The following is a 13,571-nucleotide window of genomic DNA, read 5'->3' as shown; positions in this document are numbered from 1 at the left end:
CCTCTTTCATACTGTCACACAATACAGTTGTGTCGACAGTTGGGTTTCCCTCCCTAACTCAGGTATAGGATATCCAGTGGCTCTACCATGCGGTCTGGGTACCTTCTAACTGCACATTCTGTGCTCTGGCACCCCCTGCCAGCCTTCTGCCAAAGAGCTCAGGAATGGACAGAAAAGTTCCTTGCCTACCTTCCTTCCACCTCCAGAATAAGCAGATTACAGTTTATACATGATTAAAATCTCACTTACTCTTCACTTAAGATGAGTTACTTACCTTTACACTCCCCATTCACTCATTCATTCATTCGTTTCCTTGTTCCATCCAAAAATGAAAGAGTACATCTTTTGAGTCTGACCGTTTCCAGTTCTACATGTTTTTTTGCCTCTGCTGTTTAGTAGCTGTGTGGTGATAGACAAGTACTTGACTTCAGACCTCAATATCCTTTCCTGAAATGTGTGAATAACTCTGCCAAGCTTATACTAGGTTTGTAAAAACCAAGTGAGGTGTTACATACAAAATACCTAGCATAGTGTCTGGCACATGACATATACTCACTGATGAAGTAATAAGTCATCAATTGGTTCTTTAAACGAGTTTTGAGTCCCACCTATGTTCATAGCAGTACATGATGGACTATTAAAAAAAAATACAGTAAAATGAGTAAGTTAGGACCAGCCCTCAAAAAGTCTGTAATCTAATGAAGGAGACAAGATGAAGTCATCAATTACAATGAGATGGGCAGTACATACTTCCCTAAAAGAGGCATAGAGACAAAGAGATAATGGCTTTTAATAGAAAATGAGATGGAGAAGAAAAAAATTTTACTTAGTGCTCCAAATATGCAGATGATGAGCTCCCAAGACTAAGATAATTGAGGAGAAATTGTCTTCTCACTTCAAATCCTGTGTCTGTGCTGGCTAATAATTTTACCTAGAAGCCAGCAGTTTTATCCAAGTACGTGTGTGTGTGTGTGTGTGTGTGTGTGTGTGTGTGTGTATTATTCTTCCTTTTATTGAGATGTAATTGACATAGAGCACTGTATAAGTTTAAGGTATACAACATAATGATTTGACTTACATACATCATGAAATGATGACCACAATAGGTTTAATGACATCCATCATCTAATACAGATACAAAATTAAAGTAGAAAAAATGTTTTTCCTTGTGATAACAACTTTCATCTATAACATACAGCAGTGCTAATTATATTTATCACATTGTACATTACATCCGTAGTACTTATTTATCTTATAACTGGAAGTTTGTACGTTTTTGACCACCTTCATCCACTTCCCTCTCCCTCCGTCCCCCACCTCTGGTAACTACAAATCTGATCTCTTTTTCTATGAGTTTGTTTGTTAGTTTGTTTTTAAACTATAATAGATTTACAACTCTATGTTAGTTTGTGTTACACAGCATAGTGATCCAGTATTTCTACACACCATGATAAATCTAATTACAATATGTCACCATGCAAAGATATTATATAGTTATTAAATATATTCCCCACACTGTACATTTCACAACCAACTCATTAATTTTACAGCTGGGAGTTTGTACCTCTTAATCTCCCTCACCTATTTCTTTCCTCTCCCCAACCTCCTCCTCTCTGGCAACCATCAGTTCTCTGTGTATATGTCTGTTTCTGTTTTGTTATGTTTGTTCATTTGTTTCTTAGATTCCACATATAAGTGAAATCATACAGTATTTGTCTGACTTATTTCACTTAGCACGCTACCCTCTAGGTCCATTCATGTTGTCACAAATGGCAAGATTTCATTCTTTGTTATGGCTGAGTAATAATCCTTTGTATGTATATACTGCATCTTCTTTATCCATTCATCTATTGAGGCAACTTAGGTTGCTTTCTCCTCTTAGCTATTGTAAATAATGCTGCAGTGATCATAGGAGTGCAAATCTCTTTTCCATTTAGTGTTTTTGCTTTTTTCAGGTAAATAGCCAGTAGTGAAATCGCTGGATCACATGGTAGTTCTATTTTTAATTTTTTGAGGAACCTCCATACTGTTTTTCATAGCAGCTGCACCAATTTACATTCCTAACAACAGTGCACGAGGGTTCCCTTTTTTCCACATCCTTGTCAACATTCATTACTGTCTTTTTGATAATAGTCATTCTGACAGGTATGAGGTGGTATCTCCTTGTGGTTTTGGTTTACACTTTCCTGATGATTAGTGATGTTGGGAATCTTTTTATATGCCTATTGGTCATCTATATGTCTTCTTTGGAAAAATGTCAATCATTTACTGAACATCAATTTTTCCAATCTTCTCAGTGCATCCCAGCATGACCTTTTTGCATCCAAGCATGACTTCTGTGCCTTAGAACAACCTCTCCTCATTGTCCCTTCTCATTGGTCCCATTCCCACCTCTAGGCCCTGGCTTATGATATTATTTTCATGTGAAAGACTCATCTCTCCTCTCCAGACATAAAAACCCATGTCATTCTTTTTTATAAATCTTTTTTATTGAAGTATAGTTGATTTAAAATTTTGTTATTTTCAGGTATACAGCAATGTGATTCAGTTATATATATACATATATGTATATATATATTTTTCAGATTCTTTTCTATTATATGTTATTACAAGATATTGAATATCGTTCCCTATGCTATACAGTAGGTCCTTGTTGTTTATCTAGTTTATATATAGTAGTGTGTATATGTTAATTCCAAACTCCTAATTTATCCCTCCCCCCCACCTTTCCCTTTTGGTAACCATAAGTATGTTTTCGAAGTCTGTGAATCTGTTTCTGTTTTGTAAATAAGTTCATTTGTATGATTATTTTAGATTCCACATATGTGGTGTCCTATGATATTTGTTTTTCTCTTTGTGACTTACTTGACCTAGTATAACAATCTGTAGGTCCATTCATGTTGCTGCAAATGGCATTGTTTCACTCTTTCTTATGGCTGAGTAATATTCCATTCTATATGTATACCACATCTTCTTTATTCATGTGTTGATGGACATTTAGGTTGCTTCCATGTCTTGGCTATTGTAAATAGTACTGCAGTGAACATCGGGGTGCATGTATCTTTTCAAATTATGGTTTTCTCTGGATATATGCCCAGGAGTAGGATTGCTGGATCATGTGGTAGCTCTATTTTTAGTTTTTTAAGGAACCTCCATACTATTCTCCATAGTGGCTCTTCCAATTTACATTCCCACCAGCAGTATACAAGGGTTCCCTTTTCTCCACACCCTCTCCAGGATTTACTGTTTGTAGACTTTTGGATGATGTCTATTCTGACTGCTGTGAGGTGATTGTAGTTTTACTTTGCATTTCTCTAATAACTAGCAACGTGAAGTCTTTTCATGTGCTTCTTGGCCATCTGTATGTCTTCTTTGGAGAAATGTCTATTCAGTTCTGCCCATTTTTTGATTGGGTTGTTTGTTTTTTGATATCGAGCTGCATGAGCTGTTTGTATACTTTGGAAATTAATCCCTTGTCAGTCACATCATTTGCAAATATTTTCTCCCATTCTGTGGGTTGTCTTATTGTTTTGTTTATGGTTTCCTTTGCTGTGCAAAAGCTTTTAAGCTTAATTAGGTCCCACTTCCTTTTATTTCCATTACTCTAGGAGATGGATCCAAAAAAACATTGCTGCAATTTATATCAAAATGCATTCTGCCTATGTTTTCCTCTAGGAGTTTTATAGTATCCAGTCTCACATTTAGGTCTTTAATCCATTTTGAGTTGATTTTTGTGTATGGTAATTAGACAATGTTCTAATTTCATTCTTTTGCATGTAGCTGTCCAGTTTTCCCAGTACCACTTATTGAAGATACTGTCTTTCCTCCATTGTATATTCTTGCCTCCGTTGTCATAGATTAATTGACCATAGGTGTGTGGGTTTATTTCTGGGCTTTCTACCCTGTTCCATTCATCTATATGTCTGTTTTTGTGCCAGTACCATACTGTTTGGATTACTGTAGCTTTGTAGTATAAGCTGAAGTCAGGGAGCCTGATTCCCCCAGCTCTATTTTTCTTTCTCAAGATTACTTTGGCTATTTGGGGTCTCAACTATCTTTGAAATCTTCGTGACAGATATTTGACCTAAAAGAACCTTTATTGAGTACTTGATAATCTCCAATTGTAGTGTTCCTCCAACTAAATAACTTAGAGCATTTTCAAAAATGCATATATCTAGGCCTTAAACCAAATCTATTGAATCTGTATCTCTGGTGGCAGGGGACTGGAATATCCATTTTTACATACATGATAAATTGATCTATATGCACATTAATGTTTAAGAATACCCTACCATTGTATTTTATTTCATTTGTTTATATTGTTGCTTCAACAATGATGCATATTTTGAATCACAAAAGAGTCTTTTTTTGTGACTTTCAGCCCCACAACAGTTTATTTCCACTACCAGCACCCCCAGCAGCTATCACTGCACTAAGTGTATAGCAACAGAAGGACACACATGCACACTAATCTTGTGTATGTGCCCTTATTCAATAGGTTTCCCATAGGCAGTTGAAGGAACCTGGGGACCTTACTTAGCAGACACTGTTGATGGTAAAATTGCTCTAATTTTAGAGAGAAGTGATTTATGGGATGAAAATATCCCATTTGTCAAATGTAATTCATATAGATAAAATTTTAGAATTATGATGGCATTCTCCTTTGCTTTTAGTAATTCACTGAGATGAATTGCTCAGAGAAATGGAGATTTAAACAGGAATCTTGATCTTGTAATTTCTCAGAGCTTTTATCATCCAGGCTTAATGCTACCTTTGCATTTTGACCTCTAGCTGCCTTAACCTGTGTGGGGTGTTTTTACTCAGGAATGAGTTTCTTTAAACAATGTTTTAATGTACCTATTTCGCCTATGGGAGTATATAACTATAAGCCTAATGCTCTTTAACTTAGCCTTGCTAGAAATACAGCTGCTGTACAAGGAACTTTAATGGGGAGCCTCTTGAAAGAATGAGAAACTTGACACAGGACTTTGAGAAGACACATCAGGCAGTTTTGCATCTTGTTAGATAAAGAAAAGGTTAGAAACTACCAATTGCCATAAACATTAAGTAAAATCTGAATTTCTTAGATTGTTTTCTCAGAGAGACAAAGTGCTTCCCTGAAACATGGAAAGTTTTGTTTTAGTATTTCCAAAGACTGTCAAGTTGTAAACTTGAGGCTAAGGATGTTTATCATAGGAAGCATTTATTAAAATATTATTGCACAAGTAAGTTCACTTAAAATAAACTTTACCCACCAACGATTACCAATTACCTAATACATTAGAGTTCTAGCTGTAATTAAGTTCTCAACTGTACTAAAAAGAGGTGTAGATCCCCTTAAAAACAGGAACATAGATAGCTAAGGCATTCCTCTTTCTGCAAATAAAAAAAAATTATTAACACCTAGTGCAGAAACTCAATTTTACATTTCAAATTCCTAGCTAAAAGATATATCTTTCTGTAAAGTTCCAGCCTGAATAGGTAGAGTGTTTAGGAAAAACAAAAATAAAGTATAGACTTCTGCATTTTTTTTTTCTGGCAACAAGAGATCACTGTGTACTCTGGCTACAAAACATCCAAAAATGCAAGAAAAAAATGGGGAAAATCTTTTAAATCAATGGAAAAACTTGGAAGACAATAAGAAAAAATCATCAGAAGGCAGGAACCAAAAAGGATAGCATGTCGACCTCTAGGAACACAGGGTCTAGGAGGGGCAGTAGGGATGGGGTGGTGCTGAGGACTAGACCTTGAACCAACATTGGTAGAGTGTTGGACCAAAGACCACTCCACAGAAAGCTAAGAATCAGAAAAGGCTATAAATTGAAGGAAATGCTCAGCAGAGGCAGAAAGCAAGGACAAGGAAACTTATAATCTGGTGGAAGATACTCATCACACACACAAGTAACCCAGGATTAGGATCAGGAGCACGTAAATAACGCTTAAAAAGAAAAAGACAAAGAAATCAATAGTAAAATGGGCAAAAGACATGAACAAGCAGCTCACAGATGAGAAAACACACTGCCAATAAATATGACACCCCCCCAAAATTTCTCAATCTTATTAGGAATTAGCAAAGTATGATTTGGAAAATACTTAAACAAGGAGAATGTTAATGTTTGCATGAATGCTAAGAATCCATGGTGCTTCCCACTGCATTCCCAGAACCCTGAAAACCAGTGCTTTGCCATCCCAGCAGAAGATCGGAAAGGTTTATCTAGGGAAGCTGATCAACCTAAAGGAAAAACCTAAACATACTGACATCAAGTGTTCACTCCAGAGGCTCAGTGAGATCACCCAACAGTTAAGCCCATAGTCAACAAGCCCTACCCATGTTTTCAGAGCTTCCAATAAGCTAGTTATTCTCCTGTCCTTAATCATGAGTATACAGCCTAGGGAAGTTCTCAACATGGAATACAGAGACCAGAAATAACACAATAATAAAATGAAAATAAGCCAATATGGAGAAAACAAACTATACAGGGAGAAGGAAAACCTCTTATCCTGAAAAGGATGAGAGAAAATTTTGACTCCATGAAATAAGAACCTGATGCAATTGAGTGGGGAGGGAGAGGGGATAGGCAGTGGGCAAGAAATGTTCACATCAGCCTGAATCAGCTAAGAGAATGTTGAAAGATAGTTTCCTGTATTTCTCTCAGGTTTCTGCACATCTTCCCAGCAAGATACTTACTGTTCTTTGTTTTAGACTATCTATTAAATGTTGTTTCTGTAGTAAAAAGTCTTGGTATACACGTATACCTTGTTTTATTCCACTTCAACTTATTGTGCTTCTCAGATATTGCATTTTTTACAAATTGAAGGTTTGTGGCAACCCTGCTTTGAGCAAGTCTATCTGTACCATTTTTCCAGCAGCATTCACTCACTTCATGCCTCTGTTTCATATTTTGGTAATTCTCACAATTTTTCAAACTTTTTCATTATTACTATATTTGTTATAGTGATCTGTGATCAGTGATCTTTGATGTTACTATTACAACTCACTGAAGGCTCAGATGATGGTTAGCTATTTTTAGTAAAAAAAGTATTTTTTAATTTAGTTATGTACATTGTTTTCATAGACATAATGCTAATGCACACTGAATAGACTATATTGTATGGTGTAAACATAACTTTTATATACACTGGGAAGCCAAAAAATTCATGTGGCTCACTGTATTGTGATATTCACTTTATTGCAGTGGTCTGAAATCGAAGCTGCAATATCTCTGACGTATACCTGTATAAAGATAGTGTCTCCCCCTAGAGTAAAGGGCAGACGTGTTTACTGTCTATTAGTGAGATTCAGGTCCCCTAACTTCAGGGTTCTTCTCCTGTAACTCATCTTACCATATGTGCAGCTGCCATTTGCTCTTCTTTGCATCCCTTAATAGAGTTAAATCTCTGGAAATTAGCTCAAAACAAACAAACAGAAAAACCACTGGTAGCTGATAGCTTCTGATATTGCTGTGAGTAATAAACTGTCCTTTGTCTCTGACCCAGGAATCTCATGACTTCTGCCAATATCCATGAAACTGCATCAGGATAATTTGTGAGCTTCCAAGTAGAGTAAAATCTCAGACCCCTTAATAGTTCTCAACGGGGAACTCATTTCTTCTGCTCTGATCTTCCCTGGAGAGCCAGAAGTGGCCCATGCAGAGTTTAGAAGCAGGAAATAAAGACCAACTTTTAAGTTGTTTTGTTTTGTCAAACTGCGTAGCAGTTTAAAGCTAGCTGGGAAAAGAAAAGGAACTGGTGAATCTATTAGATGAGGGCTCAGAGGAAAAGAAGGTGATGGTTTACCATAGTCTCACTTCTGCTTCCTGGGAGTTTGTAGGAGCCCTTTATGAAATAGTGGGTAAAGTCAAGGTGAGTCTTGGGAAGCATACGGCTTACCATTACTGGGGTATCTAGCTGCAGAGTGAATCAGGTACTATGGAGGAATTTCATATATTTTTCTGGGTTTTTTGCATTTTGTGATAGAAAAATAGTCTAAAAGTTACTGGATTCAAGATAAAGCCTTCCATAGCTCCAGCATCCTCTCTTTCTCTTCAGATAACAGTCTAGAAAATTGACAGCTAAGTAGTGTCTGTGACCTGATAATTGTCTCATTCTAACATAAACACCTCAATTCTAGGAAGAAAGAGTAAGATATTTAAATATGTGAGGAGCTATGTGTCTGTTTTATAGGTACCAGGATGACACTACCTTCAAATTCTAGAAAATTATAAAACTGTAATAATGCCTCTTCTCCTGGCCTATCCCTTAGAAACTGAATAACATTAAGCAAATTCAAGAGTTCAATGAAATACCTCCAAAAGGAAACCAGTTAAGGGGTCTGCTAAGTGACTTAAACCTTATTTTTAAGATCTCACACATGATACATTAACTAAAATAACTTACACAAAAATAATATAGTTTGGGATGGAAGAGAAGATGAAAATACTGTTATTGGGTAGAACATATAGGGGAGAAAAAAGCTAAAGAGAGGAAAATGAAACTTTCCAAATTAATAAGTCTGTGGAAGAGAATGTACCTGGGTAGATGACAATATTAGCCGATTTCTATACTTTTCCTTAGAGCCTAAGCTTGAGGATGCAATTGTTTTTTAACATCTTTATCAGAGTATAATAGATTTACAATGGTGTGTTAGTTTCTGCTTTATAACAAAGTGAATTGGCTATACATATACATATATCCCCATATCTCCTCCCTCTTGAATCTCCCTTCCACCCTCCCTATCCCACCCCTCTAGGGGGTCACAAGCACAGAGCTGATGATCTCCCTGTGCTCTGTGGCTGCTTCCCACTAGCTATCTATTTTACGTTTGGTACTGTATATATGTCCATGCCACTCTCTCACTTTGTCTCAGCTCACACTTCCCCCTCCCCGTGTCCTCAAGTCCATTCTCTAGTAGGTCTGTGTCTTTATTCCCGTCTTACCCCTAGATTCTTCATGACCATTTTTGTTTTTGTTTTTTTCTTAGATTCCATATATATGTGTCAGCATACGGTATTTGTCTTTCTCTTTCTGACTTCACTCTGTATGACAGACTCTAGGTCCATCCACCTCACTACAAATAACTCAACTTCGTTTCCTTTTATGGCTGAGTAATATTCCATTGTATATATGTGCCACATCTTCTTTATCCATTCATCCGATGATGGACACTTAGGTTTCTTCAATCTCCTGGCTATTGTAAATAGAGCTGCAATGAACATTTTGGTACATGACTCTTTTTGAATTATGCTTTCCTCAGGGTATATGCCCAGTACTGGGATTGCTGGGTCATATGGTAGTTCTATTTGTAGTTTTTCTGGTTTTTTTTTTTTTTTTCATCTTTATTGGAGTATAATTGCTTTACAATGGTGTGTTAGTTTCTGCTTTATAACAAAGTGAATCAGTTATACATATACATATGTTCCCATATCTCTTCCCTCTTACGTCTCCCTCCCTCCCACCCTCCCTATCCGACCCCTCCAGGCGGTCGCAAAGCACCGAGCTGATCTCCCTCTGCTATGCGGCTGCTTCCCACTAGCTATCTACCTTACATTTGGTAGTGTATATATGTCCATGCCTCTCTCTCGCTTTGTCACAGCTTACCCTTCCCCCTCCCCATATCCTCAAGTCCATTCTCTAGTAGGTCTGTGTCTTTATTCCTGTCTTACCCCTAGGTTCTTCATGACTTTTTTTTTTTCTTAAATTCCATATATATGTGTCAGCATACAGTATTTGTCTTTCTCTTTCTAACTTACTTCACTCTGTATGACAGACTCTAGGTCTATCCACCTCATTACAAATAGCTCAATTTTGTTTCTTTTTATGGCTGAGTAATATTCCATTGTATGTATGTGCCACATCTTCTTTATCCATTCATCCAATGATGGACACTTAGGTTGTTTCCATCTCTGGGCTATTGTAAATAGAGCTGCAATGAACATTTTGGTACATGACTCTTTTTGAATTATGGTTTTCTCAGGGTATATGCCCAGTAGTGGGATTGCTGGGTCATATGGTAGTTCTATTTGTAGCTTTTTAAGGAACCTCCATACTGTTCTCCACAATAGCTGTATCAATTTACATTCCCACCAACAGTGCAAGAGGGTTCCCTTTTCTCCACATCCTCTCCAGCATTTATTGTTTCTAGATTTTTTGATGATGGCCATTCTGACTGGTGTGAGATGATATCTCACTGTAGTTTTGATTTGCATTTCTCTAATGATTAATGATGTTGAGCATTCTTTCATGTGTTTGTTGGCAATTTGTATATCTTCTTTGGGGAAATGTCTATTTAGGTCTTCTGCCCATTTTTGGATTGGGTTGTTTATTTTTATATTGAGCTGCATGAGCTGCTTGTAAATTTTGGAGATTAATCCTTTGTCAGTTGCTTCATTTGCAAATATTTTCTCCCATTCTGAGGGTTGTCTTTGGTCTTGTTTATGGTTTCCTTTGCTGTGCAAACGCTTTTAAGTTTCATTAGGTCCCATTTGTTTATTTTTGTTTTTATTTCCATTTCTCTAGAAGGTGGGTCAAAAAGAATCTTTCTGTGATTTATGTCATAGAGTGTTCTGCCTATGTTTTCCTCTAAGAGTTTGATAGTTTCTGGCCTTACATTTAGGTCTTTAATCCATTTTGAGCTTATTTTTGTGTATGGTGTTAGGGAGTGTTCTAATCTCATACTTTTACATGTAGCTGTCCAGTTTTCCCAGCACCACTTATTGAAGAGGCTGTCTTTTCTCCACTGTATATTGTTGCCTCCTTTATCAAAGATAAGGTGACCATATGTGTGTGGGTTTATCTCTGGGCTTTCTATCCTGTTCTATTGATCTCTCTTTCTGTTTTTGTGCCAGTACCATACTGTCTTGATTACTGTAGCTTTGTAGTATAGTCTGAAGCCAGGGAGCCTGATTCCTCCAGCTCCATTTTTCGTTCTCAAGATTGCTTTGCCTATTTGGGGTCTTTTGTGTTTCCATACAAATTGTGAAATTTTTTGTGGTAGTGCTGTGAAAAATTTCACTGGTAGTTTGATAGGGATTGCATTGAATCTGTAGATTGCTTTGGGTAGTAGAGTCATTTTCACAATGTTGAGTCCTCCAATCCATGAACACGGTATACTTCTCCATCTGTTTGTATCATCTTTAATTTCTTTCATCAGTGTCTTATAGTTTTCTGCATACAGGTCTTTTGTCTCCTTAGGTAGGTTTATTTCTAGGTATTTTATTCTTTTTGTTGCAATGGTAAATGGGAGTGTTTCCTTAATTTCTTTTTCAGATTTTTCATCATTAGTGTATAGGGATGCAAGAGATTTCTGTGCATTAATTTTGTATCCTGCTACTTTACCAAATTCATTGATTAGCTCTAGTAGTTTTCTGGTAGCATCCTCGGGATTCTCTATGTATAGTATCATGTTATCTGCAAACAGCGACAACTTTATTTCTTCTTTTCTTATTTGGATTCCTTTTATTTCTTTTTTGTCTCTGATTGCTGTGGCTAAAACTTCCAAAACTATGTTGAATAATGGTGGTGAGAGTGGGCAACCTTGTCTTGCTCTTGATCTTAGTGGAAATGGTTTCAGTTTTTCACCATTGAGAATGATGTTGGCTGTGGGTTTATCATATATGGCCTTTGTTATGTTGAGGTAAGTTCCCTCTATGCCTACTTTCTGGAGGGTTTTTATCATAAATGGGTGTTGAATTTTGTCAAAAGCTTTTCCTGCATCTTTTGACATGATCTTATGGTTTTTCTCCTTCAATTTGTTAATATGGTGTATCACATTGATTGATTTGTGTTTACTGAAGAATCCTTGCAGTCCTGGGATAAACCCCACTTGATCATGGTGTATGATCCTTTTAATGTGCTGTTGGATTCTGTTTGCTAGTATTTTGTTGAGGATTTTTGCATCTATGTTCATCTGTTATACTGGCCTGCAGTCTTCTTTGTGATATCTTTGTCTGGTTTTGGTATCAGGGTAACGGTGGCCTCATAGAATGAGCTGGGGAGTGTTCCTCCCTCTGCTATATTTTGGAAGAGTTTGAGAATGATAGGTGTTAGCTCTTCTCTAAATGTTTGATAGAATTCACCCATGAAGCCATCTGGTCCTGGGCTTTTGTTTGTTGAAAGATTTTTAATCACAGTCTCAATTTCAGTGCTTGTGATGGGTCTGGTTATATTTTCTATTTCTTCCTGGTTCAGTCTTGGAAGGTTGTGCTTTGCTAAGAATTTATCCATTTCTTCCAGGTTGTCCATTTTATTGGCATATAGTTGCTGATAGTAATCTCTCATGATCCTTTGTATTTCTGCTGTGTCAGTTGTTACTTCTCCTTTTTCATTTCTAATTCTGTTGATTTGAATTTTCTCCCTTTATTTCTTGAGTCTGGCTAATGGTTAATCAATTTTGTTTATCTTGTCAAAGAACCAGCTTTTAATTTTATTGATCTTTGCTGTTGTTTCCTTCATTTCTTTTTCATTTATTTCTGATCTGATTTTTATCATTTCTTTCCTTCTGCTAACTTTGGGGGTTTTTTGTTCTTCTTTCTCTAATTGCTCTAGGTGTAAGGTTAGGTCGTTTATTTAAGATATTTCTTGTTTCTTGAGATAGGATTGTACTGCTATAAAATTCCCTCTTAGAACTGCTTTTGCTGCATCCCATAGGTTTTGGATTGTCATGCTTTCGTTGTTATTTGTCTCTAGGGTTTTTTTGATTTCCTCTTTGATTTCTTCAGTGATCTCTTGGTTATTAAGTAGTGTATTGTTTAGCCTCCATGTGTTTGAATTTTTTACAGATTTTTTCGTGTAACTGATATCTAGTCTCAGAGCTTTATGGTCGGAAAAGACACTTGATACTACCTCAATTTTCTTTAATTTACAAAGGCTTTATTTCTGACCCACGATATGATCTCTCCTGGAGAACGTTCCATGAGCACTTGAGAATAAAGTGTATTCTGTTGTTTTTGGATGGAATGTCCTCTAAAGATCAATTAAGTCCATCTTTAACGTATCACTTAAAGCTTTACATTAAACAAGATGGAGTTAATTGATATTTAAGTGTTTCATTATTTATTTTCATTTTGGTTGATGTGTCCATTGGTGAAAGTGGGGTGTTAAAGTCCCCTACTCTTATTGTGTTACTGTCGATTTTCCCTTTTATGGCTGTTAGTTTTTGCCGTATGTATTGAGGTGCTCCTATGTTGGGTGCATAAATATTTACAATTGTCATATCTTCTTCTTGGATTGATTCCTTGATCATTATGTAGTGTCCTTCTTTGTCTCTTGTAATAGTCTTTATTTTAAAGTCTATTTTGTCTGATATGAGAATTGCTACTCCAGCTTTCTTTTGATTTCCATTTGCATGGAATATCTTTTTCCACCCCCTCACTTTCAGTCTGTATGTGTCCCTAGTTCTGAAGTGGGTCTCTTGTAGACAGCATATAGATGGGTCTTGTTTTCGTATCCATTCAGCCAGTCTGTGTCTTTTGGTTGGAGCTTTTAATCCATTTACATTTAAGGTAATTATTGGTATGTATGTTCCTATTACCATTTTGTTAATTGTTTTTGTTTGTTATTATAGGCCTTTTCCT

The sequence above is a fragment of the Grampus griseus genome, assembly GCF_964374135.1.
Source record: "Grampus griseus genome assembly, chromosome: 9".
Taxonomy (NCBI): domain Eukaryota; kingdom Metazoa; phylum Chordata; class Mammalia; order Artiodactyla; family Delphinidae; genus Grampus; species Grampus griseus.
The sequence above is the reverse complement of the archived record's forward strand: the minus strand, read 5'-3'. Positions refer to the sequence as shown.